General features: G+C 38.9%; 1 protein-coding gene across 1 annotated transcript in view; it reads right to left on the reverse strand.

The window, feature by feature from the left end:
- nrg3b (neuregulin 3b) overlaps positions 1-27,599 on the reverse strand; it is a 222,508-nt gene that overhangs the window by 67,591 nt on the left and 127,318 nt on the right. The window lies entirely within an intron of this gene.

Genomic DNA, 27,599 nt, shown 5'->3' on the forward strand with positions numbered 1-27,599 from the left:
CGGAGGACTCACTGATGACGTTGTGTTAAGCGTACTGGAAGATAATATTCTCACTAGCAAACATTCGTGAGTCTTCAGTCTTTGGTGGTAAAGGCAGGTCAACGATGATGATTTGGGCGATTCAGGTACTTTCACTTGGAAAACACTGATGATTTAGATAGAAAAGCTTGTCTATCTGGTTTGAGGAGTAAAAGCCTTTTGAGCAACTACTCAGAGCAAACTGATGTGTAATTACGGCGTTTACTACTTCTAAAGGCTAGATTGAGAGCAACCCAAAAATATAACCCCACTTACTGCTCAGTGGATGATTCTATAAACTGCTGCAGACTCACAGTTATGTTCTGTCTTCATTTATGAAATACACACAGCAACTCAAAACAGCACACGAGTAAACGGACTCACCTGAGTCGGTCAGAATGCAGGATCCCATTATTTCAAAAGCAACTGGAGTTTGTAAGATTGAGAATTAATTTTCAAGACAATCGTTAACTTCTTTTATACAATAAGAATATAAATGTAAGCATAAATCTAACATAATAGGACCTTCCATGACTATCAATCCGCCACTTAGACAAACTCAGTCGTTTAAAATTTTAGAGCCATTCAGAAAATAAATTGATCCTGAGCCTAAAGCTTAAAGTGACACTTAAACTGCAATTATCATGTCAGGGCAACGGTTTACTCATCCGTCTCACTGGAGTAATGGTGTGGTCATGAGTTATTGGAGTTTCTTTTGTTCCTTACATTGAGTGTATTCATTCTGATTGTATTTAACTATAGCACTTCAGTTGTAAAAATCAACATCAGCATCATTCCTTCAAAAACATCACTCATCTAGCATGTACAAAGATGTAACGATTACTAAGAAAACATAATGTATTTTGCAAGTTGAAATGTTGAAAGACGTTCAATGATCAGTCTAAGGTTTGTTTATTGAGTGAAGCTTTGATAATAGGGAACATTAAGAGTGACTGTTAACAGACTGTACAGTTAATTAATATTGCTTGTTTGTTTGTGTGTGCTTTGCTATCTTTATATATGTATTGGGCACAAACAGAACACTACTCCACACTTTGGTCTATTTGTTTGCTATGAACTACAAGTTTTACCTCAGGAAAAGCCACAGGACAAGTACACAGGACATGACTTAAAGGTAAAGGTGCTCCCATCAGGATTTTTGGGGCCGATCAAAGATCGCTTGAAGCAGAAACGGACGATCCGATCACCGATAGTTGTCGATCTCAGAGCGAATTATTAAAGAGTAGGTGGGAAGCAGGTAAATGAGTATTGAAAACGTTTCAATTCAAAATCGATGCCTCATCTGATCGGTCTTTACAGAGACCTCCGATCAAACTACTTAGAACGGATATTGACCGATCAATTGGAGCACGATTACTTAAAGGTACACAGAAGAGTTTCTGACCACCAGTGGTGCTGTAGAGCAACGACTAGAGCGAGTTTTGAAGGGTGTATACCCATAATGTTTGTATCTTCAGCTCAACCAACACAGGGGTAATGTGATTTGATTATGTGATGTCATTTTTGTAGACTGCAGAGGCGGCACTGAAAATGCATCATGGGATGTATACGATAAATAAAAGATTGAAAAATTTACAAAATTATCAATTTGCATTCTGTGTTGAAGATTTGTCATGGATTGACTGGGCAATACCTGAAGTTTGAACATGCCTATCTCTATGCCAAGTTTATTATCTCGAAGATTTTCATTTAAATAAATGTCTGTAATGTCACTATCCATTGCCGAATGACAATGGTGACTGAAATTATTGCAATATTTATAAATTTTCAGTATTACGAACTAGGTGTATGTGGCAACATTCTCAGAAAAAATGCTGTATTAAGTTACTGGTAATGCAAACTGAACATTTCCTACTGCTGCGACTTCACATTATAAGCTTTTAACTGGCTACAGCTTTAACTTAATTTTTATCATGAAGTAGTCAGAGGACAAGCAATGTGTTTGTCAGTGAGCTGGAGACTGACCGCTATCGTTCATCAAAAATACATGTACAAAACAAGACAACGGTCATTTTTTTAACAGCGGATCAGTCTGAAATATTGTAGGAGTAATGGAACAAGAAGTAGCAGCCACGGTGAGCTGTTAGATGAAGCGCTGCAGGCGACAGGCTGCACACCTCCAACTTCTCAGCGAGGTAACCAACTACTTTCACTTTCGTTGTTCGCAGACTCGTACACTGTGCAGCACAAAATCAGGTCACAGTTGCTCACAGAATGATGGAAAAAGACCAATTATTGCCTGACTTCTGAAACGACAATAGTTTGTTTTGCTTCCCCCATGTATTCTGGGACCTGCAGTATTGAACTGCATTTGCTGTTGCCAACGGTAAATAGGGTGTCGACAAATCAACCAGGACTGCAATCTTAGGGATTGCCACTTTAATGTTTTTAAGAAATGCTTACTTTGGCTGGAAACCTCATTCCAAGATAACTTGCATGTCAAATTAACTGACGTGTTAAAACTATCAAATAAAAATGGCTTTATGAAGTAACCCAGTTTCACACAACTCCACACATCAACAACTGGTGGCGTTAACACACTGTGAAAGTCAACAAAGTGCCAATAAAGGAAGACACAAAGAAAAAGACCACAAGCAAATCCAACTTTCCAAAAAGCAGTTTTGCAGATCTCTTCTGAGGAAGGAGGTGCATTAAACATGTTCGGCTGCATTGGGTTATAATCTTAGTACACCTTTAACCCTCATCCTACCGACTAGGGTCCCCGCAGACCCCAGAGGTACTTTTTTTGTCATAACTCACAGGTGCTTTATTCTATCATTGCATTTTTTCACGACTTTGTCAATCAATTTGTTCCCTAATGACTTCAAATCATTGTTTTCTGTTTTAATTAGTGCTTTTTGAAAAGACCAATGTATTGGGGTCCTGGGGGACCGCAGTCAAAAGCTCCGAATTGCATCCTATGCAGTTTAAATAGACACTAACAGGAGGGTAGCAGCAATCTGTCAGTCATTTTGAAGGACACACACACACAGTTCCTCATGTGCTCTGTCTATTTTCGTTTTACACAATGTGCAAATTACCTGTAACTTTCCTAAAATAATAGTAATTGGCTATTTTCCTTCAGATGACATTTATTACATAATTAATTATGTTTTCGGGAGGAAATAAGTAAACATTTTTCTATGATGGTGTTTTCTACAGTAGTTTAGTCTACAGGGACCCCCGTCGGTAGTCGTTGTATGCTAAATAGTTTGGTAGGATGAGGGTTAAATTAAGTGTAAATGAGCCTCCTTTCAACAGTGTGCATCTTGCCTCACGCATAAATACCGGGGTGGAAAGTGCAGAGAGATGACCATCTGCTTCCCACTAGACAGTCCAAAAAACATGTTTTTGATGGTCACAGTGAAGGCCAACAAGCCTTCAACTGAAGGGGGTGAATCTGATTAGAAGCACCCTTTTCTTGTCATTTTCAAAATATAGCAACTCTAGTTTTTACAGAAAGTGGCTCATGGAAACGTCAGAGTCATTTTTAAAAGATGAGATGTTTCAGCCGTCCAATTTGAGGTAGCATGTGGCTTCTAGTTACAGAAAAGGCTAATTACACACACTAAATTAAGGTCTATAATGTGCCCATTTTGGAAATAGATAATACTAATTAAACGCAATTATTGTGGATGAATCATTGCAAATTAAAAATAACTGCAATGCCATAATTAGCTTATTGTGTGATGGTATTTCCAAACGACTGTCGCTCAAAAAGGACAACAAAGCAGTGGTATACCTAACTGACACGCAACAAATCTTTCAGGTGGCACATATAGAAGAGTCTTGCGCCTGAAAATAGCACTTCCAGGTGCAGTCTGCACTCCATGGTACATTAACAGCAGAGTGTCTTGTCAATCCCATGCAGGCAGAGGCTCAGAGAGGCAGACTATAGGACAAGGATAAGTGGATTTCAGGAGGTAGGCTCCTGCCAGATTACATAACAATGGAGGATGAACTCTGGCAAGGACGTTACATGAGGACATATACCCATGGTGAATATTTTTCTCCTGCACGTGTGGAAGATTTTTTTTTAATTTTTAAAGATTACCCTCAACTTTGGCGTCTAAGTCCCTGTGATCCATCCACCACATCATTACCAGTCACGGGGTAATGAGCGAAGCATCACTGTTGCGGTGATGTGTCACCGAGTAATTCTGCTCAGTTGTACTACAAAGGGATCCTGTCACAAATGTGACTTTGGAGCTATAGATTTTTGGGTCAATTTCCAATGCAGTCGGAAACTCTGCTCTACTTTAATACTTCCTCGGAGCAGATTAAGATAAGCATCTCCCCTTCCTGTCCTAAATTCAATGAAACGACGAGCCCTCCTGTTCCCCTGCTTCTGACAAGCGAGAAAAGCCGGGCTGTGAAATGTCTTGCTTAAGCAAACCAGCGCTGAATTTTCAATAAGTTTGACCCAGGTCAGACTTAGCTGAGCCTAACCTCAATCCCAGACTTCCAAGCACAGAGAAGAAACCCCTGCTGAATAACCTCACAATGGAGGAGGATAATTAGGATGACTGGAAGTGTTTTTCACAAGGCTGCGGTTACCCTGCAGTTCCACCACTCATTGACACATCCAGACATATCTGACTTTGCTTGCAGTCTTACTGCAACTGTTCATATCAGAAATGAATGTCGCCAAGCTGTCATTAGTTCTCCAGATTGTCTGCTTCAATCCAGGAACAACGCAGGTGTGATATGTGTCGAGATATTGTGAAGGAGAGCAGGAAAAAGTAATAAAGGCACAGATCTAAAGGCACAACAACCATATCTACGCACAACAATAACAGCCGTTAGCAGACCACGGGAGATAATGTATAATATGAAATCACAATCTTCAGAATCAGTTATCCATAATCACATATGAATCAGTCAAACTGTAGCCCGAATGGCATTCAACAGGACAGAATACCCACTGTGATCCAAATGATATTGTGTTTACAGCGTCTATTGTGAGCAATAAAGGGTCGGCAGGTGGGCCCACTGAGGTTACCGTTTGGTTGCTCATTTTGTGGTCTGAAATATTATGCGGTGGTTTTAGTGGCTAAAGTGAGCGGTGTCAGCCTCTCCACGTCACACAGATTTTATAGCAAGAATCAAGGAGCTCTCCGCGGCCAATTCAAACTCCCCTGCATCGTATTGATCTGCCACTGACATGGCTGTAATGCAGGACACTGGTGCTAATGGAGGGTGATAAAGTAACTATAAACCGCCTGCAACTCGCCAGTGCATCGCCGTAAAGAGTGATAGCGGCGAACGAGAGCCGCGGAAGGCAAGAAGACTAACAAATAGGATTTCTACATTTCTTTATACTCCCTCCATAAACACAAAGAGACCCTTTTATGGAGCCTTTGTGAGGATGACAATAAGAAAGCATTTCACCACAGAGAGCAACAAATGTAAAGTGTACAATTTGGGGGGCTTTTATGGTCTTCAGAGACTGCGAGGCTCGATGTAGTGGTTGCTTTCCACTTGAGCCTTAAATATGCATGTGCTGGCTGAGAGCTTGGTCGGGGGGGAAAAATAGTAGGCCTTTTTGTTTGTTTACCATGTCTCAGGGGAATTTTTGTAAAATGTCTGAAGAAAGCTAATTGCCTTTTTTGTTACTCCTAACCTTTCACATTTGGATGCATGTAACTTACTGCAATTACATTGTGTGCCAAAGGATATGTGATTTTCCCTATTAGATTTCAGTAATCTGTTCCCTTTGGAGCAAACCTACAGTTATGTGCGGTGCACAGGCCCAGCAGTATTAAACAACGCTGTAATCTGAAGAGTTCCCTTGTCTTTGCCAAATCTTATTGCTGTGGGGCGTTCAGTTACCGCCATGCATCAGACATGTGAAATAATAGTGTGATAATTATTGATTGACACGGTAGAAGTCAAATGTCTAATTTATTCTCTTGCTGTAGGGTCGAGTCTTGCCCGCGGACAACCTCAGTTCTGGTTTGTCCAGTTGAACGATTATGTCGCTAACCCTCTGGCTATCTTATATAAATGTCACCACGCATTTATTGCTTATTAGGAGTACATCAGTGAACTTTTAACTCATTATTGACCAAAAAGGCCTCTCAGATCTGCTGGTGTAAGCCTGCTAGCTGTTCCAGAGTCCAAGTTACGGTCAAAGGGTGATCGAGCTTTTTGCTGTACTGGCACCTCAGCTTTGGAACAGTCTTCTAGCAAGTATTCGATCCGCTGACACTGTTTCTGATTTTAAATCCTGTCTTAAGACACATTTTTTATAGGCTTGCCTTTTCGTCTGACAACTACTCTTATTTTTTGGTAAAGGAGGTTGCGCTTTAACAATGGGATTCACGGTGGAGTGCTTTACTAAAAGTCTAATAAGCATAAAAATGTGAAAGGGAAGCACATCCCAGATTTCAAACTCAAGGAGGACAAAATACTTGCATTTCACTTGTTTAATTGGCTCACATCAGTGAAATGCTAGTATTTTGTCCTCCATGATGAAATCTGGGATGTGCTACCCCAACACATTTTTAAACTAGTCTTGTTTGTTCACGTAATCCAGCTCTGATGTACAACCACCTAATTGTAAGTTTATCTTTTAATTGTGTGCTGTATTTTGCTGTTCTTGAGTTTTTGCTTTTTTATACTTGTGATTGTTTTTTTAATGCTGTCTATGCAGAGCACTTTGTGAAGCTTGAAAAGTGCTATACAAATAAAGTTCTTATCATTATGGCAGGGGTGAGCCACGTAGGAGGAAACACTTGTATGTCACTTCCATTGAGTCGGGAAAGAGTCAAAATTGAAACAGCAGAAGCCAAATATCTTTTATTTAGTCTCTAGAATGGATAAAGCTCCAAAAATGCTGGATCCTACATTTTCCATAATGCAACTCAACAGCGTTTTTCATTGGACACTCCCTGTCCCTAAATGGCCACTTCTTTCAAACCCCACTCCTCCAGGTTGTAACACAGTAGGCTTGCCGGGGTAGTTGGAGTTACCGGTGTTACACAGTGGTTGGTCATACACCGATTACGTTACGTACCCACCGCCATTTTACTTATATTTTTTACAGAAATAAAACCCATTAAGCTCATTTTTGCATATCAGCGCCGTGTTATTAATACATAGTCGGACGACGGAAGCTACAAACTGAAAGTGAAAGTGTCTGCTCCGTACGGAGTCTCAGCTCAGAGTAGCAGGAATCAGATTTCACACCTACGGGACGAGAGAGTTGACAAACAAGACGATGGTGGAGGACTTGGCGTCGAAGCGAAAAGCCAAAGGGCATATTAGGTAATTTTTTTCTTTAAACCCAATGCTATCAGGGAACCATAACGTTAATGAGGTAAGGGCTGTGAGGAGGACGGAGCGGTCACAGCCGCTGTGCGCGGCGGAGCTGTGCAGGGTGGAAACCTGCAGCCCCGCGGCGAAAGCTCGACCTGAGAGGCCAGACACACAGCCATCCGATGTTGAAGATCAAAGTAAGCACGCTACACACTTATTGACCGTTATCTTTTCTTGTAAAATGTCCGGTGTAATCTGTAACACCGGTGTTGTCACAAGTTTATTAACCGGTGGGGAAATTTCTTCACAGTCACCTCCTTATAACACAGGCCTTCTGTTTGATTAGATTTTTATTTTGGGTATAAACAAAGACAGCAGACATAAAAACCTCCGTGGATGCTTAGTCAGACCCAGAGGTTAGGACATAAAAGCATAATGCAACACTTATTTCCAATCTGAACCTTGAGAATATATGAACAAGTCTCAAGCCCAAGCCATAACACTGATGACATCATCAGGGTTACTTTTTATTAACTTTGGTTGCTTTCAGAGCCAAAGAAGACATTAATAAACTGTTTTCACAGGCTGAATAGTACTCCTCATGTTAAATAAACCAATAATCTTAAGTGTAAAAATGCCTTTTTAAAACAGAAATATGCACTGAAACATAGTCCTTGGTGTGCAACACAACAACTGTTGAGTGAGCATTGACACAAGTTTATTACTCAGGGATAATTACACCACATCAGCAGGTAAACACAGGAGACTCGTTACCAAAAGTACCATCACGGCTACAGACGTTTTTTTTAGACAGACACATATTTTGGGGGGATACAAATGTGTCACAGTTCTTTCAGTGAGGTAAAGTAGGCTCTGGTAATTTTGAAGACAGAGCAAATGGATAATCAGGTAATTATTAACAGGAAGTAGTAAGTATGATTACAGTGTTTTTATAGTATGGAGCCACTAGAAGCGGAAACTGAGTAAAAAAAAAAAAATTCTTTTAGCATTCGGAAGATGTATAAGCTGCTTTTTAACCTTGTGGCGAGCAAGACTTTCATTTTAACAAGAGCTTTAATTTGTTTGAGGTTATCTCCAATTATTCAAAGGTTGCAGCCGTTCATATAGTATTCACGCAACACAAACCAATGGTGTCCTTGAAGCGTGGTTCTTAACAGCAAAGGGTCTCGCGTAACAAGCTTTTCATCATGCTGAGTGACGGCTGAATTAGAATTAGCGCTGTCATTGGTTGGATAGAGTCACGGCGGATGGTGTATGAGAGCTTTGATAGAAGTCTCATACATTTGCTGTAGCTCACAGTGAGAAGACAACATACTGTATGTTCGAAAGCATGATATATTATAAATAAATACCGTATGGGCATGTACAATAAGCTTGTCGATGGAGCACTGGAGTGAGAAAGACAGATTTAGCTCACGAGCATTCAGAAATCAATTTGTATGCAAACTATCGAGAAAATCAAACCATTAATTCGAGTTTTAATTAACCTCAAACTAATTAGCCACAATTTAATTTATCGTAGGACAGTCAGCTGTTAAAAGGGAAAAGGTGTATTCATCCCTCTTGGGCTAGTATTAATTGCCGTCTTCATTAAGAGATCTATTTTTTGCGCAAGTATCTAACAGATTTCTCTGCACACGAAGCTACAGAACATGATAACACTGCAAATGATGCTGGCTGAAAAAGCTTTTAAAACTCAAACATTGACTGAGCTGTACTTGAGCATCGAAATAACATATGAATCCTTAAATTGTCTGCTATTCCCCCCTTTTCTGTGGCACTATCGATACTGCTCATTTCTCGTAGACTTTCTGCAGTGTTAAATGGATTGCTGATATAGATTTCTATTAAGATGGTGTAGTGAATTTTATTTTCCCCTCTAAACTGTCCTGCCAGACTCTTTCAGAGCATTGTAACATTCAGTATAGTGTCTATTTTTTGCTCCATTTAACTCCCAAGATGCTCAGGTTCAATATATATCACGCTATCTCGCTATCACCACCTGGCAAAATAGCTAGTGGCATCTTTCCGTCCGTCTTACCTCTTGTTCATCCCACTGTCATTTCCTCAACTTGACACCCTTTCTCTGTGAGCTGACTACACTAAATTCGCACGTCCATCTGGCCCCTCTGCCTCCTTTGACCTTCTCCGTTCGCTTTCTTCTTGACTTCCCTGTCAATCTGCCTGCCTCTTCTCTGTCTGAAGCCTTGCAAATTGAGCGAACACGAGTTCAGGTTGCGGGGAAGAAAGTGGCTCAAATCTTGTTTGTCTGATGACCTCTCTCACTTCCCGTTGCTTCACACCTTCTTATCAGCGTTTATTTCGGCTGCTACCTCAACCCCTCCTCGTCTAAATCCAATCCTGCGCTCCTAACCTCGGCAAATAATTCGCTGTGTATCTCTCCTCCCCACCATCCTCTCATGTGTCCCTCCTCCTGAGGGTTCTCTCATCTGCCTTGACGAGAAGTTAGACAATATTCGAAGCTCTTTCTCCTAACTACCCACTGGTCCTTTCCTCAATTCCCCCCCCCCAAGTACCTCCTCTGCTGACCTAACTGACTTCGTTTTAAATTATCTCCTTTCTCCCCAGATGAGATCCTGAATCTGATCCACAGTCTTGCCACTTTTCCTGTTTGCTATCATCAGCACCTCTCTGACGGCGCAACCGATTACAATCTGCCTTCAAGTCAGGCGAAGGGCTACTGTGGGAGCACTTCATAATAATAGAACTTTACTAGCCTTAACAAAGTTAATCTATATCAATAATATGCTTATCATACTATAACATTTGTAGTAGTACATCATTAGTATTGACAGTTTATACGAGTCATAAGAGAGGAAAAGCATTGATGGTACTTCATTTAATCTGCATGCCGTCATCTAGTCTTACTTCTGTATGTGGTGAGACTTAAATAATCTTCTTTAGGAGCACAGAAAGTTAGAAATATGTTCCCTAATCAAATACAAATATGAATCACTCACAAGTTACATCCATTTACTGCCTTAAATGAGCTATAAGCAGCCATTATATACAGAAATGATGCTTCTATTCTTAATAATACTTCAAGTGTTGCCCAGCTATACAGTAGCAGTAAGCAGCAAGTATATTTTGCCAGATGACACAACAGACTGACTTGCATATTGATTTGTGTTACAGTGAATGATAATCAAACCTCTTTGTGTTAGCTTGTAGAATAAATCAGCATCAGCTGTATTGATGTATGGCCATTTGCGATGATGTCTGATCTCATTCTGTGAGTATTGGGGTTTAAAATATGTTGGTTGATATGTGCAGCGGACCATGTGAGTGTATGATGTCAAATCTGTATGAAGATCCTAGCCTATATGAATTAATATTAGAGAAACACTGTGCAAATGATGAGAGTGTATAATGAATATTAGAGTATAAGAAATGTATTTTATAATATGGTGAGTAATATTTATAACACGGCTTTGTTGAACACTCAATTCTGACTTGTCGATTACAGAGTTCTACAGTCTGTTATTTCTTAATAGCAGACCGTTGCTATGTATAACAGACCGTTGCTATGGGCACAGTTCTGATGTCGGACTCAAATTATTGATTTCTTAAGCAAGTAGCAGTGTAATAAGCGGGATAATGTACAGCTAGCAGGTCCTTGTTGTGAAATAAACCCCTTCAGAGCGATGCAAGACCTCGCCGCTCCGCCCACTGCATCACCCTGTCTGGGTTTATTTCACAACAATGACCGGCTCACTGTACATTATCCCTTACATAAACAATGGCTCACATGAGCATATATATAACATGAAAGGGGTCACTCATAGTGATGTGATGAACATACAGATACTTATCACAGGCACTGCGGTTCCCCCTATCTCTATGGAGCGTTTTAGCATCTTTCAGCTCATTGTTTTGGTTTTCTGGCCCGCAATGTTGCTGTTTTGGTTCATTCTCACCGTTCTTATCAACCTCATTTCCAGACAAAGCTGGCAGCTGTTTTCGTCAAAAAAGCTCCGACATTGGAGGAGACCAAGACAGGGTTAGAACGCGAGTGAATATTGAACTTACATTCACCGAGTGGACACAAACACGACTCCAAATGAATGATAATGCAGCTCAGTGTCTGCTGGATGTGTAATAGGTAACTGTTTTTGCCAACGTGTTTACAGTAATTACTTCATAAAGTGATATTATACTTGTTCCACTGCCCCCTAGTGGCCAAAAAGAGAAACAAAAAGGCTGCTTCAATTGATATTGTTTTCAGTTAAGAGTGATTCAAGTTGATAAGACAATTCAGTGCAATAAACAGCACTCTTATGAAGGATATTATTTTGTGGTTTGTTGTGTTGCGTTATATTGTAAAGGCTTTCTTATTTTCAACAATGCTCTAGAACAACATCAAAGCCTCAGAAATCAACACAGAGTTGAATAGACTCTCAGAAAGAGTCACAACCTTTGATCACGGTAAGCTTCGTAAAGGTGGTATTTATTGCACGGCTGTTGCATTAGATTGCATTATATGTTTCAGGTGTTCACGTTCTTCTGTCCACCCCCCCGTATCATTCAGTGTCAGTGGACTCCCACTGAGCGACTCATTAAAGAAAGGATTTATTTATTTAAATCAAGTATACCTACAGATATTATTTTAGTGTTTGAAAAGGTTAGAAGGATAATAGTCACCATTTATAAACCATCTCTACCATCAACAGAAAGGATAACATATCTAGAAGATATAACAATTGATTCATTCTCAAAACGACAGTACTCTAAAAATGTAGTTAATTTTAAGGGCCAGCTTAAAAAAAATTAAAGAAAACATACACATAGACCAATGGCAGATTGAGGTGGAATGTTTTCCATCAGTGAAACGCCTGAGAGAGAGAGAGAAACATTGCTTATATAAGACATGGTAAGCAAATCATACACCCATCCAAGCAGAAGTCTACAGGGAATGTCAGTGGCCTACGGTAACCATGGACCAAACCATAACCAACAACTCTTACAGTGAACACCAGGAGCTACTGGTGCCAGTTTATCTGGCTGGGAGGGGAGGGACTGCATGCCCGTATACAAACACAAAAACACTACATTGTTTATCTTGAAGACTACAATGGTTTGAATTCAAAATGGTCTTCATTTACTAGAAATGGAACAGAGGCCACTGAGCTTTGTTCAACTTAATCATACTCATCATTTAGAAATACTCGCTCATTCATGCCATTTTTGCTGAAGATAAAGATACAAAACTGTTGCAGATTGCATAAATTCAATAAAACACTATATGTGTTTTTTTTTTAGGTGAACTGCAAAACAGTAGTAGATGCCTAAATTATAATTACATAGGACATACATTACTCTGAAAGTAGGGATGCACCGATACTAATACCAGTATTGGGTCCGATACTGTGCTCATGTACTCGTACTTGTACTTGTAAAACTACTCCAATACAACTAGGGCTGTGTATTGGCAAGAATCTGGCGATACGATACGTATCATGATACTGGGGTAATGAGTCCATGTATTGTGATATATTGCGATGTTTTGAATTAACTTTAAGAAAACTGTAGTAATAGTATAAAGAACACACCCAAAATACACCATTTTAGAATAGGCAAAAACAACAAATGTACACTGCATGCAAAAAACTACATTTATTTTGCCCCCAACTGCATGTGATTATCATAAAGTAGGCATGTATGTAAAGGGGAGACTTGTGGGTACCTATAGAACCAATTTTCATTCAGATATCTGGAGGTCAGAGGTCAAGGGACCCCTTTGAAAATGGCCATGACAGTTTTTTCTCGCCAGAATTTAGCCTAACTTTAGAGCGTTATTTAGCCTTCTTCACGACAAGCTGGTATGATATGGTTGGTACCAATGGATTCCTTAGGTTTTTTTTAGTTTCATATGATGCCAGCATCTTCACTCTAGCTTAAAAACTAAAAAATAATAATACAACTAATACAAATTTGATACAGTGTCTTGAATAATCGATACAGTATCGCACAACATAATGCGATACATGACGGTAACCAACAGGATTAGTTATATAACAGGATATTATATGTGCATCCCTATCTGAAAGGATTCCCACTTGATCCAGTTTACTATCTGATGAAATGAAATGGGAAAAGAAAAAATATTTTCACAAATAGGTTTTTCATAAAGTTGTCAATTTGAGAGTCTGATTACTCATTAGACTCGTTTTATGCGAGAGGAAAATAAGGTTGCCAAGGTTTCCAAGCAGTTATGTTACACCGTTTCACCTCCCTGACATGCTGCTTAGCACTTGTCATGTGAACTGATAGTTCTGGCTTTGTGAAAATCCTCCAAACATCCAAAATCAATTAGAAAAAAAAACACCTTGTCAATATTTTCTATAGCTTTCCGCCTACGAGAAGCACTGCCCAGCCTGAAATGGACTGTAAAGTCATCTCACCTTGTGATAAACAGCATTATCTGATTTTCCACTTTATACTTGTTTCCCTCTTCCCTATCCGCCCTGCCTCATCTCCGCTCAAACAGACTATGCTTTCATAAGAGGCATAACCGCTGTCAGTTTAATGTCTTGAACGCCTTCTTTGTTGGTGATATTCATTTCCCGCTCTGACAGAGTCCCTTCTCCTTGTGTGTGATAAATTTGATAATCATAAAAATATTACTTGAGTCATCATATAGGGCCTTTCAAAATGGTCCTAACTTTTCCCCCACCCTGCATTCAGTTGCACGGTGGAAAAACAAGCATTGGCAAACAATATAGTGATGTAGTAACGGAGGCTGCAGCCATTTACATGAATGAAAGTGCACATAGCCTACACATATTCACACTAGCATGCACATCCATGCTCTTTCTCACACTCTTTACCTGTAATTTCACTAATCCCCATCATTTTATGTCAAATGTTAATGTCGTTTATATTACCAATCACATGTTGTTATCCAATTTAACTGTTCTTTCTTGTAATTTAGATTCATTTGAGGTGCTGTTAGAAGTCACTTTCAGTTATTTCTCATCTATCGCATCACTGTATTTTAAGAAATAGATGTTGACTGTATTATTAACACTTTAGTTCACCTTTATCAGATGCTAAACTACACGTGTCTAATCTGATGTCAGAGTGCAGACAGTTATTTTATTCCTCATTTCTTACAACTCCTAAGTGTGAATTCAACACAAAACAACAAGTAACGAAACATGACGGTCACATGTGCATGAAAAAAGGAGATGTAACGAATGTATGACAAGTTCGAACAAATGGGGCCAGAGCAAGTGTCTGTGCACATAACCATGGAAACTGCACTGCACTGTGGAAAACCGGGACCATCTGTAGAGGGAAGTGAAAAATACACTGCATGGCAGTACATAAAAGAGACTGGCTGACAAGGTGGGAGTTAAGGTGGGTTGTATGCTGTGCTGAATTAATGGAGTCTGGACTTAAATACTGAGACATCGTCTGGTTACTTAACAATGGTGGGAAGCTTGTCCGCATATAGTGGGGTTCCCATTGTCAAAGCTTTTTTTGTTCCCAAGCTGTTTATTTCGAATGCAGGCATGAGTAATCCTGAAAGTCCATAATCAATATGTGCATTTGCAGAAAGTCAGTGAAGAGAGACTAAGAGAGACTGGATTATGTCTGTGTTTTCTAGTTTATGTGGATATTAGGGCTGCTTATTTGTGGATGGCTGTGTGTGTGTGTGGAGTTGAGGAGGCCTTTTCTCACTTGCTAAAGATAGAATAAGTAACCCAGACATAATTTAAGATGTAAACAGACTTTTTGGGTGCAGTTGGCAAACTATCCATATTGGGGTAACTGTTTTTGGGTGTGAATGCTCTAAATCTTTGTCATTATTATTCCACCGCCTGTTTTGTCATTCAAATCCTTCCACATTTTACAATGTAGAAACTTCATTCATACATCAAAATGTTGAGCTCAATTAAGAGGTTATTGCTATTATTCAATCTTAAAGCTCCCATAATATGCTCATTTTCAGGTTCATACTTGTATTTTGTGTTTCTACTAGAACATGTTTACATGCTGTAATGTTCAAAAAAAACTTTATTTTCCTCATACTATCAGCCTGAACATGCCTGTGTTTTACCCTCTGTCTGAAACGCTCCGTTTTAGCGCATTTTGATGGAATTGCAACAGAATTGCATTGCTAGGCAACAGCTTGAGTCCATGTGTACTTCCTGTCAGCTGATGACATTCACATACACTGCAACCAGGAATAAACGGGGACACATTTAGAATGTTTACGTTTAAAATTGTGTCAAGGGTCTAAATATTGTATATTCATGACATCACAAATGGGCAGAAATCCTGACAGCTTGTTTCAAATGCAGAGTTTCTGAATACGGGCTGTGTGTATTTCCCTGTGTATTGAGTGTTTGGATACTTTCACAGTATTTATATAGGACTTAAGCCTCCTTTATAATAAAAAAACATGAAAATCTCACTTTTTTATAATATGGGACCTTTAAGAGTACAAGAGGGCACCTTCTAGTCAAATCTAAACTGTGCATTGTAGAATCGCACCGGACAATACACATTACGTGGACAAATTTTTGCATTACTGGAATCTATCTTGACGAGAATGACTATTCTATTTTGATATGAATTACAGATCCCGTAACTGTGTCAGAAATGTTTACTCAACATGTACAGTATAAATGAAATAGGCACTGACATTCTAATAATGGTGTTACCTGCAGCCCATCTCAGAAAGAGCAGCATGAAAGGATCTTTTTAGAAGATTTTAAAACCCTTTAAAAGAGGGTTTATTTTTTGCTTTCTCTTTAATAGTTGAGATAATAATGCAACATTTGTAGTGCGCCTTCCGCTTTATGCAAACTCTCAGGTCCATTGTTGCAATTCTGCATCATTAGACAGACATACTGCCCGTTACTACTGACGACGAAAATGGCTTTTACTGCCCCTAATGTATATATCCGTGCAGGAGTTTGAGCGTCGCTCCATACCATTTAACAGGGGACCAGTGCCATTTTGTTCAAAGAATGAGGGGACTTCAGTCGTTCTGTACAATACAAGCGGGGATATTTTTTGTTTTAGAATACAAAGTACAGTATTCTACACATAAAGCCTTCTTTAAAGGTCTGCATCCTTCAGGAATTGCCTTCTCTGGTTTAATATGTTGTATACCATCTTCATTACAGAGAAGAAAAGAAGAGTACAGTTCTTGCATAACAGAACAGAAAAGATTTTTTTCAAGCCCCGTGTATAAAAATGATTTATTAGGTCAGGTATTAGCAAAACCAGCTGAGAACAGGAGGAGAGATACCAACAAGCCGAGGGATACAAAGACCAACAGCATCAAAGGCTATACACTTGAGTCAGAGAAAACAAGGACTAATGCAGAGCCCTGGTCAAAATAGCAGGCCATTTGTTATTTTCATTAGAGCTGTCTCAGTGCTACTGTACACTGCAGTCGGAGGCAGATTCACGGAGGTGATAGATACAGAGCAAGTAAATGGGTTCAAGATAGCAAATTGGTCTGTCATTTCTCAGGCTTCAGTGTTGCTGATGAGCTTTTTTTAATAGTGGTTGGAAAACTTTGTCAATCCCCAAAAACAAATATAGGAAAGAAGAACTATTAAGAATAATATTATTTTATTTAAATAAAGTTTTTCTTCTGGTAAGTTTCTGGGAATTGTGTCTAAATGGTACTGGAAGATCATTTTCAAAATTCCTGATTGAATTATAATTGATTGGCTAAGAATTATATGTTAACATGTCAAATAAAGTTGTTTTACTATGGGCTGGCAGTGGCAAAATCATCATCAGCACAGCAAGAGATTAGAAAACTTTGGCCCTTTAAAACACTTCACTTACAGTCACAGTACTAAAGCAATGGAAACGGTATTATAGCTTTGCGGCAGATTACAAGATGCATGTAGAGTGCACTTTACAGGTTCTGTCTGTTCAGCACCACAACGCAAGCCAAAGACCAGCAACATAACAACAGTATTATTGTCATCCTGCAGCTGTCTCTCATTTTTGTTGTTGAATTAGAATTGGTATTCCCATGGCAATTAGTGGCTCAGTGCTTGTCCGGTCCACTGCAAGAAACAAGCATTCATGTTTCATATTGGATTTTGGGAAAATCTGTTTATACCATTAACCTTATCAAAGGAGAGTATTTTTATTCTAACGTATATAAAGGTTTTAACAAGCACCAAAAATCCTCTCAATTGGACACAATTCCAGGAGACCACTTTAATTCAGCCAGTGACCTTTGCGATGGACAAACACCATTATTGAACTGCTATTAGCTCACATAAGGTCTTCCTTCTTGCAGAAAGACAGAAGTTAAAAAACAGGTTTATTGGTTTCTTTTTTGCATTTTGAAAAACATTGTTTTCCAGAGATGTCCAAGAGGCATTTTGAACAGTCCAGTAGCGGCAGTGATCATCTTTGTTGTTGATTTTTCATTTCAGCAGAAGTGGAAAAAAAAGGCAAAGTAAAGTACCAGCATGTGGTGACATTTTGAATTTTTGTTTGAAACAATAATAAATAAGCTCATCTTGCTGCATGTAGGAGATGCAGATTGTCTGTGAAAATGATTCTTCCAGGCATTTGATACGACTTCTAATTCATAAAACGTTTAAACGTTAAATAGACTCAATATCAACCATATTTTTTTCTATTAACACTGACATGGGCAAGCTATTTAAGTTGTATTTATCTATTAAAGCACTACAATACATTTGATATTAACATAAAGTCAAAGGTTGCTAGTTGTACCCAAACTCAGATTCTGTAGCTTTTTGCAGACTTGAAGTTTCAAGTTCATTGTTTTCACCGACTCCCAGTGGTTCTCATCAACACCCCTGCATATTCTGTGTATAGCATACCATATAACACAAACTGCTTCTTGTACGACCTGATGGTATGCTACTTGCGTAGCTCGAAATGGCAGAGAGCCAAAGTGAAGAAAGTCAAGGGGGTTGAGCAAGTTAAAGGAGGCAGATAACTTTTCAGGAGCTTAATGCCAGCGAATACTTGACATGTATTCATCAGGTGGTTTCAAATGCTCAGGTGTTTGCAGGTAGATAGTATACCAAGGCTCTGGTGCTGGGATTTTTTTTTTTTTGCTGTACAATCTACAGACTACACAATTATTTGGACACAGCAGAAAGTATCATAAAAACTATCCTCTTGCTTTCAAATAACTAAATACAGAAATTCATGTTGACTGAATTAGTACAAAGCAGAAATATTAGTTAGTTTTGCCAATATGTAGCAGCAGAACTGAAGAAACACATGTTTTAATTTATTTCACAGACTAGCTTTTAAGATTGCAACCTGCTAAGCTTCAAGGCAGCTCACTCTACTTATCGTCTACTCCTCGCTGCTGCCAAGGCACTCCACCCTGCAAGGGCTGCTTTTGTCTCCCCAGTCTTACATTGACTTCGCAGTTGTAGAGGTAATGTTACACTGACATCTAATTGTTAACTACAGCTGGGCACTCACCAAAGCTTTAAGGGCGCCTGTATACTCCATCAGGAGTGCTTGTCTTGACGGTAGAATAGCTTTTCCGACGTCGGATTAGAGAGGGAAGACCGTACAGATGTCACTTGATTTCATTTGACGGGATTGCCGGTGCGTTATCACATTGATGTCCCAGTGGTAAAAGCAGGGGGAACACTTGATAACTGTAACTGTGATAATCTGTAACTTTCCAAAACCAACGATCTGACATACCCAACCACTTCACGCCGTGATTGGCCAGGTGTGAAGAGGTGAGAAAGGAGAGTTTGATCTCCTCTCACTAGCTCTGTTTACAGAGTTACACAACTATTTTCTGTCACTTTTCATGTGAACAACACTATGAGAATGCGCTGAAATGATACGGCGTACAAACTAGTTCTGATTGAGTCTAACCCGGACCCTTATTGAGCCACTTTCACCAGATTTATCCACCCCAACAATCAAATGGGAAATCCCCATTAGAGGCTTGGGTTAGGAGTGACGGTTAGGACAGATTATCTGGTAGTGTGAAGGCTTTACAGATTTATCCATCCATCTTAATCACTCTAATTGACTTGTGGACTGTTCTGAGCCATCCTGATAATATGGCAACCGTTGCGTATCCGCGACTGCACGAGTCCTTTAAAGGGGATCAATGTTTCTCACCTGCCACGGCAAATTCTGTTCTGTACGTTTTTCCTTTTTATCTCTGCATATTATGCATCAATATGCATATTAATGCATATGCGTTCACACAGCATGCTGCGAGATTAGAGGCCTTGACGTAAGTGACATATCGGGAGTTGGGGGGATCATCTCAGCTACATCGTTGTGTGCGTGATACTGCTTTTCCTAATCGTCTATAAAAAGAGTGGGACAAAAAATGTGAGACTTTTGTGCTTTGAGCCATTTTGAAAATGTCTAAGGATTTTGAAAGTTTTCTCGTGGGAAATCAACTGCTGTTCTCAATCTACCATGACGTTCTGCACTCTCTCTGTCGTTCTGCACTCTCTCTGCTGTGCTCCAGCTCTTTCTGTGTGGAAACCATAACTCATGTTATCCCTCATTTTTGTCAAACATTTGCTAATTGTTTTGTTTTACAAGAAAACTTTTATTAAAGTTGTTAACTGCTGCGAAAAGGATTAGTATGCCATCTTTCTCCGCACCGCCTATGGATTGGTGTGTCAGCTAAGGTAATTGGATCATTGATCGGTTCATTCATCCCTTTTTTCGTCTTGTCACATGTAGTAAAACGGCTCTCTTTTGAAAGTTTAGTTGCATTATACAGTTGGTGTTCTGTGTAATTAAGTTCAGCCTCAACAAGCTCAAGCCCTCACCTCAAACCTCATATATAGACAGATTATCAGCATAACTCAATTCAACTTTATATCAACAAATTACTATTAAAGCACCGATACAGGATCGGGTATCGGTGACAATGGGGCCGATCTATTAAATTCAATTCTATGTTTATATACTAAATACATTATACACTGGGATTTTAATTCCTGTTTACGTTTTGATCAATTTGTTGCTGCATTTAAACGGTTTATACTTGAATTTTAACTCCTGTTAATTTTGAAGATTCTTTACAATTTATAATTTATTATTTTAATAATAAATAACAATTCACTCAATTTATTTTATGTTATCTATGTATTTATTTTTTTACATTTTGTTTTACCAAGTTATGAGTCAAGCCAGATGTTGCCTTACACATAAAAGAATGATCCCAGTCACTTCCACACAGTGAGGCATACAGATTATTAATTAAACACTGGTATCGGATCGGTAATCGGTATCGGCCGATACCAAATGCCCAGGTATCGGTATCGAGACTGAACAAGTCGGCTCGTTGCATCCCTACTATTAAATTCATAAATGTATTTATGCATCCATTTGTTCCTCTTCCATACTGCACACTGATGGCATGTTGGTCACAAAACCATTTTGCTAATCCAATATTAATCTATAAAATGAGACACATTTGTTGACAAATGGCCTAAAGATGAATAAAACTAAAACATGTTCATCCAGTTCCCACCGATTTGGACTATGGCTAGTTGAAAACAATCCACCAAACTTTCACTAGTATTTATACACAAACACCGGCCCAGAATTTCACCCAGCTTCAAGTATTCGCCGAGAGTTGTAGAGGGGTGGGTGCGCGCTCATTTACACACATTTGCATGTCATTAGCACTTCAAACCTACAAACTTGAAAGGCTTTCCTTGTCAAGACACTCTAATCTCCCTCCCTCTCTCCGTCTCCCTCTCTTTCTCTCTGTCACACTCTTTCCCAGGTCTCTGCTCTCTCACACAAGCAGTGATTAAGGAAGCTCAGGACATCAATTAGAAAAGTTTAACCTTCTGTGCAGACTTATGACAGCTTCCGGAGTATTGAAATCTATGATGTGCTTGTGTTTGTGTGTTTGAGTTTACTGCTTGTGCTGCATGCTATTGACAAATACAACAGAAAATGCCTCAATTCACTCAAATGCGCACACAAATAAAGAGAAAATCACCCCCAATCCCAGACACCAGACCGCTGCAGCAACAGTGTCTTTGTCTCTTTATTAGAGTTTGTAACCTACCATGCAAATTAACTCAATTGATTGGATTGAATGATGTTTTAAAAGATGGCTTTCAAATAATCTCTCTCTCTATCTGTGTGTCAGAAAAAAACACAGTAGAATTACTTTACAATCAAGCATTCAAAGCCGCCTAATTACTTTTAATTTGTTGTATACAGCAGGCTCATGCAACTCTGATTAACTCCTTGCTATGTTAATACAATACAAATTTAATTAAGCCTTTCAATTATTCAAAAAAAAAAAAACTCTGGACCCCATCAAACATTAAATCGGAGCAGACTTACTTTAGTTGTGATTAATTATACAACTTAGGACTATATGAGTGTGTGAATTCTAGTAATTCTGAGACTGTGAAAACAAGTACGAGTAAGTTGGAACATGTAAAAACTCTGCTGCTCTGCAATGCCCTTTTTTTTTTTCGAAATATCATAATATTATACTGGCTTTGGTTTTTGACACGCTGACAACATCTAATTAGAGATGGCAGGACCTTTCATAAACTGAGTTCTACTGAGATTAATAGAAACAGCAGTGACAAGCAGTAAGACTGGCACACTACGAAAATATCAACAGAGCTTCAGTGCCATCAACATCCCCAGAAAACCCCAAAGGCATTTCAAAACATGTAATCACTGTCATGCTCTCCTGTAAAAAATGTTCGTATCCACTGAACTGTTTGGAAAACGCAGACTTTGACAACACTGCTCCGTTTCTTGTCACAAGTTTAGACAGCTTCCTCGACTGAAAAGAACTTCTTGGTGCAGACAAAAAGAGAATATAGCAGTGTTTGGTGACATCCATCAAGGACTTTCTGTGGCATCAGCTGAAAACATAGAAGCGTGGTACTTTATATTGTGGGTTTATTATGAAGACAGATTATATATAATATAACTTTTGTAAACAGTAAGTACTTTGAGGTATTTTATTAATCATTCATCAACTTTTTCCTCCTCTATGTTTTGCTTTTATGTCTGCGCATGGCAATCATGAAGACCAGTGAGTATTTTAATGTTGATACAAATGATGTTTTGCTCTTTATCTATTAAAAAATGATGGGATTCTGTTATGTTACTACAGTATAAGTGCAAACACAACTTCTCTGATTAAGACGTGATGCACTCTGTAGGGTTAAGAGAGTTAGAGAGATAGTTAGATAGATAGTTGAGATGAAACGACATGAGAGCCAGTGACAAGGACTTCAGTGTCTCTCTGCATTTAGCTCAAGGAGATTTGGGAGACAGCGATGGATACTGCAGTATTTCCATAGCAATGAAAGCAAGCTAATGGCTCACCGCACATACTAAATTAAGCAGAAGTAACACAATCACCGATAAAAACCAAAAACATACTGACAGATAACCAGTGCGGGGCTGTCTCACAGATGCCAAGGCAATTCCTCAGTTCATTATTTACCATGCCAAAGGTAGTGCAGCGGTCAAGCATAGCACAGAGCATTAGATACCATGTCCATCTCAGCAGAGATCATTTGTACCATGGGGAATATTTGGGATCAATTCTGAGTTACTTCACATTAATGAGGTCAGGAGGTTTTTTCAAACCACTCTTATGTTTGTTTTTCCACCATGTCATGCTTTTATTTTAATCACAATGTCAATTCAATAAAGTTAGTTGGTTGGTTTAAAAACATTCTGGTGTACCAGGCGAAAGGGGAAGAAAATGAGAGGAGTAAATTGTTTTTTTATTTTGCATTTCGAGAATAAAGTTGAGTTTGATTTATTCTCAAAAGTTCAACGTTTAATCTCAACATTTCGTCTTTACACTCAAAATGGTATTTCATCTTTATTCTCAACATTTTAACTTTATTTTTGAAATGGTATTTCAAATTTATTCTTAACATTTTGGCTTTATTCCCAACATTTCAATTTTATTCTCAACATTTCAACTTTCTTCTCAACATTTCGACTTTATTCCCGAAATGTTTTTTCAACTTTATTCTCAACATTTTGTCTTTGTTCTCGAAATGCAAAATAAAAAAATCTTCCTCCTCTCATTTTTTCCCCCTTATGCCCGGCCCTAACACTCTTCCATAGCCAAAGTAAACAATTCACCATTCACTAAAATTGCAGCAACATTACCGGATATGTATGTCAGCAAAGCAGTCAAACGCGGTTATGTTCTATTTTTTCTATATCATACATAAAATATTAGGACTAACTAGCTCTACACTGCAATACAAGAACAATGCTGCTTCTTTATTTGGCATTACACGTCTCCCACACGGATCAACTGTTGAGGATGCCGACTTTTTGACTGTAGCCTCAGTCTTTACGTACAATATTGTATGTAGCCATAAAGTGCATTTTTAAGACCCATTTGACAAGATTTTCATTTTACAACGACTCAGCTAAAGAAAGCAATTTCAACAAATTCACAAAGCCACTAGTACCAAGCTACAGTAGCAAGCTACAGCTGATAACAAGTATGATCACCGGCTAAAAATCAGAAGCCTACTTTTGTCTTCCTCTGTCTGAAATCAATGACACTTTGTTTGAAAAAATACTAAGAATTTTGAGTGGTGAATCTTCCACCGTTATCATTGTAAACTGCTTATGTGGCATGCCAGCGTGGACAGCTTGGCAGGTAACTTAGGGAGACGGCGCTTAGAAAACCGTCATTTAATTGCTGCTGCCCTTGTTATTCCTACCCTGACAGCTATAGAGCATGAAGTTACCCTATGACCTGTTTTCTGCCTTACATGCAAAAAGCACATACATTGTTTGGCTTTATATAAAGGCGCTCCCTGAATGCCAATAGCAACTGAGATTTGCACATAGATAAGATGGCTTAGCTTCAAACTGGGCGCACACATGACATGCTTACATTATAAATTCAATGTGGTCACATCAAAATGTGTGTGAATCAGCAGTCCTGGCTGCTGGTTGTCAGGTCATCTTTGTCATGTAATCGTTTAGTTTTTAAGAAGAAAAAGATGTAATCTTTAAGATCTAGTAATAAATATGATCAATATAAAGAGATAATGTTTGTTTTTCTTCAGGCCAGTCAACCCAATGGTACAGCCCGCCCAGTATAGTAAGGGATGTTGCAGTACTACTATGTGGTGTGTTTCTTTCCGTAACTTCTTTATTTATCTTTTCTATAAATATATTAAATGAGAAAATAGAAAAAAAAGGCCTGCGTATCAACAGGTTGTGATATAATTGAATTATTTTTTTTCCCCTGGTACAAATAAGCCACATGGAAAGCCCATTATTTCTTGTTTAAATTAGAATTCAAATTAGCTTTACTGTTTGTTACTGCTCTGTTAATCAGCATCTATCTGTATTGACAAATGAATATTTATCCCCAGTTTGCTTGTTGCTTCCCAGAGAACACGGATTAAACTAGTCTGTCGCTTGATAATTGATCTCAGCCTGAGACAGGTTGAGGTGGAACAATGGGATTTCTCTCTGCCTCTCATCTGTCTCCTTTCATTTGCTACTTTACTTAATTAAATTCTAGTCCAATTCCGAAGCGGGCCATCAATAAACATGGACACTTCTCCCCAAAGCAGACCCTTTTGTGAAAACATGCCAAGCAGAACGGAGATATCAGGAAAAATAAAGAATCACGTCAGATCATTTGATGATGAAATATCGCCCTGGTTAAGCGCCGCCAACTGCATCTATTCCTTTCTTATGTTTTCTATCTCTTCTTCAAGTGGTCTCTTCTTTCCTGATTTTCGCTGAATCCTCTGGCTTGTGTTTCCCAACTAAGTGATCTGTTTATGGTATTTGGCACCTTTCTGAGGATAAAATGTACAAGCTGCAGCTCAGAAGAAGCCGGTAAAGATGCCACACAGAAAGACCCGAGTCTTACCTTCTTCTCTCTTCTGACAGAGAGCCAAAATGAGCAAGACAAGGTAGAAAATAGCAAAAAAAAGGGGCAATATTATGGAAGGAGAGGCTCATTATTTTCATTTTCCCCTGGAAAAGGTTCATTAGTTATCTTTGATTTCACAGTAATCCCATGGAAAAAAAAACATCTTTACATGTAAATAGAATTTGCCTATAAGCACATATCATTAGCATTAACACCTCAGCTTTATGACCTCCTTACTGATGTGCTTCAATAGAGCAGCAGACAAAAAAACTCCTAGGGGCTGAATATAAAAAATGTTCTCATGAAGTTTCTACCTGTAATGATGAAATCAGAGCAGCTCCCTCTGGTGGATTACAGATGACAATCCAGTTCTAGCACGTTTTCTCAAGGTCTACACTGCACCTGAACTGAAAGATTTTGACCATCTGATACCCGACGAGATGGGAGGCAGCTACTGTACATCCTCTATTGTTTCCCTATTAACAAAAAGAAATGCATTTAATTATCCCAAACCACCTGTCCCCTGTCTTATCCTCCTCTATCTGGTCCCGATGGCAGAGTAACAGACACAGTAGGCAGTCCTTGAGTAAACCCTCCCGAGACCCCATCTGCATGTGTTGGCTAGAGATATCAAAGTCTGCTGTCTAAGTGTTTTCTGTGCTCGAACATGATGATGTAGCTATACGGTCTCTATTCTGTGTCCACTGCTGAAAACCATTTAGACTAAACATCAGTAATGAGAAGCAGCTGTTATCCTTCACCAGCTGGGCTCAAAATGAAAATGACAAGTATAGTGCTGCAGGCAAACTAACTACGGGGCCGCCTTCAAAACCCAACGCAGTGTCTTCGTGGCGAGTACATCCAAACACTCCGTCATTACTTTATTGAAAGTCTTAGTGGGCATTTGATGTGGGGGAAGAGAGAGCGAAGAGAGAGACGCTGTTTGTCGAGTGTGTCTGTCATTACGTTTGTGATCTTCTTAAGCTCCGCAACTGTGATTGTGCACATTTCTCTCCAGAAGTTTGGCTTTGTAGATGTGGAAACACACACTGATAATCAGTTTACACTCTATGACGGTTAAATGAAAAAAAAAAAAATCAAGTCGCATGTGTTTATGAGGCGGGTAATATGAATTGAAAGAAATATTTTTCCATTTTTTTTTTGTCTGATTTCATTATCAGAAGCTGTAAAACGAGTATTTGTGCTAAGTCCTTTGGTAAAGTCAAATTGAAATTTGAATTCCCCTCATTTTTGTTTCTATAATGAGCTATTGAGCTTATTTTTCCCATTTTTCAAAACAGACATATTTGTGGAAACTGCCTTTATCTTCAGGTGTCTGGGTGAGCATTTCTCATGGCAGAGCTTGACTTACATTTGACAGCCAGCTTCTCTAGGAGACCATGGATGTATTACTGTAAAGCCCCTTTCCTACTGAACAAAAAACCCACTAACACCCACCAACATCTGGCGTTTGTCTTCAGTGGGAAAGGTTGCAGTTGGCATTCATTCCAGGGGACAAATAACTCTGCAGTAGTCACGGCTATTTATAGACTCCAGCTCTGATCAGCAATGATGGAAACATGACACCCGTGTGGAAGTGAATATATAATAAATCAAATTAACAGGGATTTGGACAATTATTGTATATTATTTATGTAAAAACATATAATTAATGTCCTCTCCTCAAAGCCACCAGACTCAAACAAAATAAAACTCATCAAAACCATCATTGTTAGTCTTTCTACTGTTCCAACAATCACTAACTCTGGTTTGAGAGTTTGAAAAAGAGACTGAATAAGTGACAGATATAAAAAAAGAAGTAACCACCATAACATTTTCACAGTTATAGGGCTGTCCCAAAAAACATTTTTAGGGCTTCAGATCTTCGGTGAGATATATTCAAAGGTAATCGAACTTGGGACAGCGCACTACTGTAAACAGCGATATCTGTCTGAGAATAACTAACAATAATTAATGTTGAATATGAATAATGACTAATTTCGTGGGATTATTCCTTATTTCATGGGCTATTTGGGGATTTATACATTATTATTACATACTTATACATAAAAAACAAAAAATGAAGCATTTAAATACTGATTTGGGGGTCGATTAACCATGGCAACGGTCGATGCTTTGAAGCTTTGAAGCATTCAGGTCAGCTCTACTGTTTACCAACCCTGCTTCCAGGGCTGGCCACCACATTCGTAGCGTCGAATGTGACACAGCAGGAAAAAAACGGAAAGGCCAGTTCAATGGCACTGGCGTACTCACAATGGGAAAAGAGTCGATCGCCTATTTAGCGTTTTTTTCCCGTGTTTAAAAAACCTCCATATACGCGTTAATTTTGTTAGAAAAGGGGTATGTGGAAGCT

Source organism: Sebastes umbrosus, chromosome 20 (genome assembly GCF_015220745.1).
Source record: "Sebastes umbrosus isolate fSebUmb1 chromosome 20, fSebUmb1.pri, whole genome shotgun sequence".
Taxonomy (NCBI): Eukaryota; Metazoa; Chordata; class Actinopteri; order Perciformes; family Sebastidae; genus Sebastes; species Sebastes umbrosus.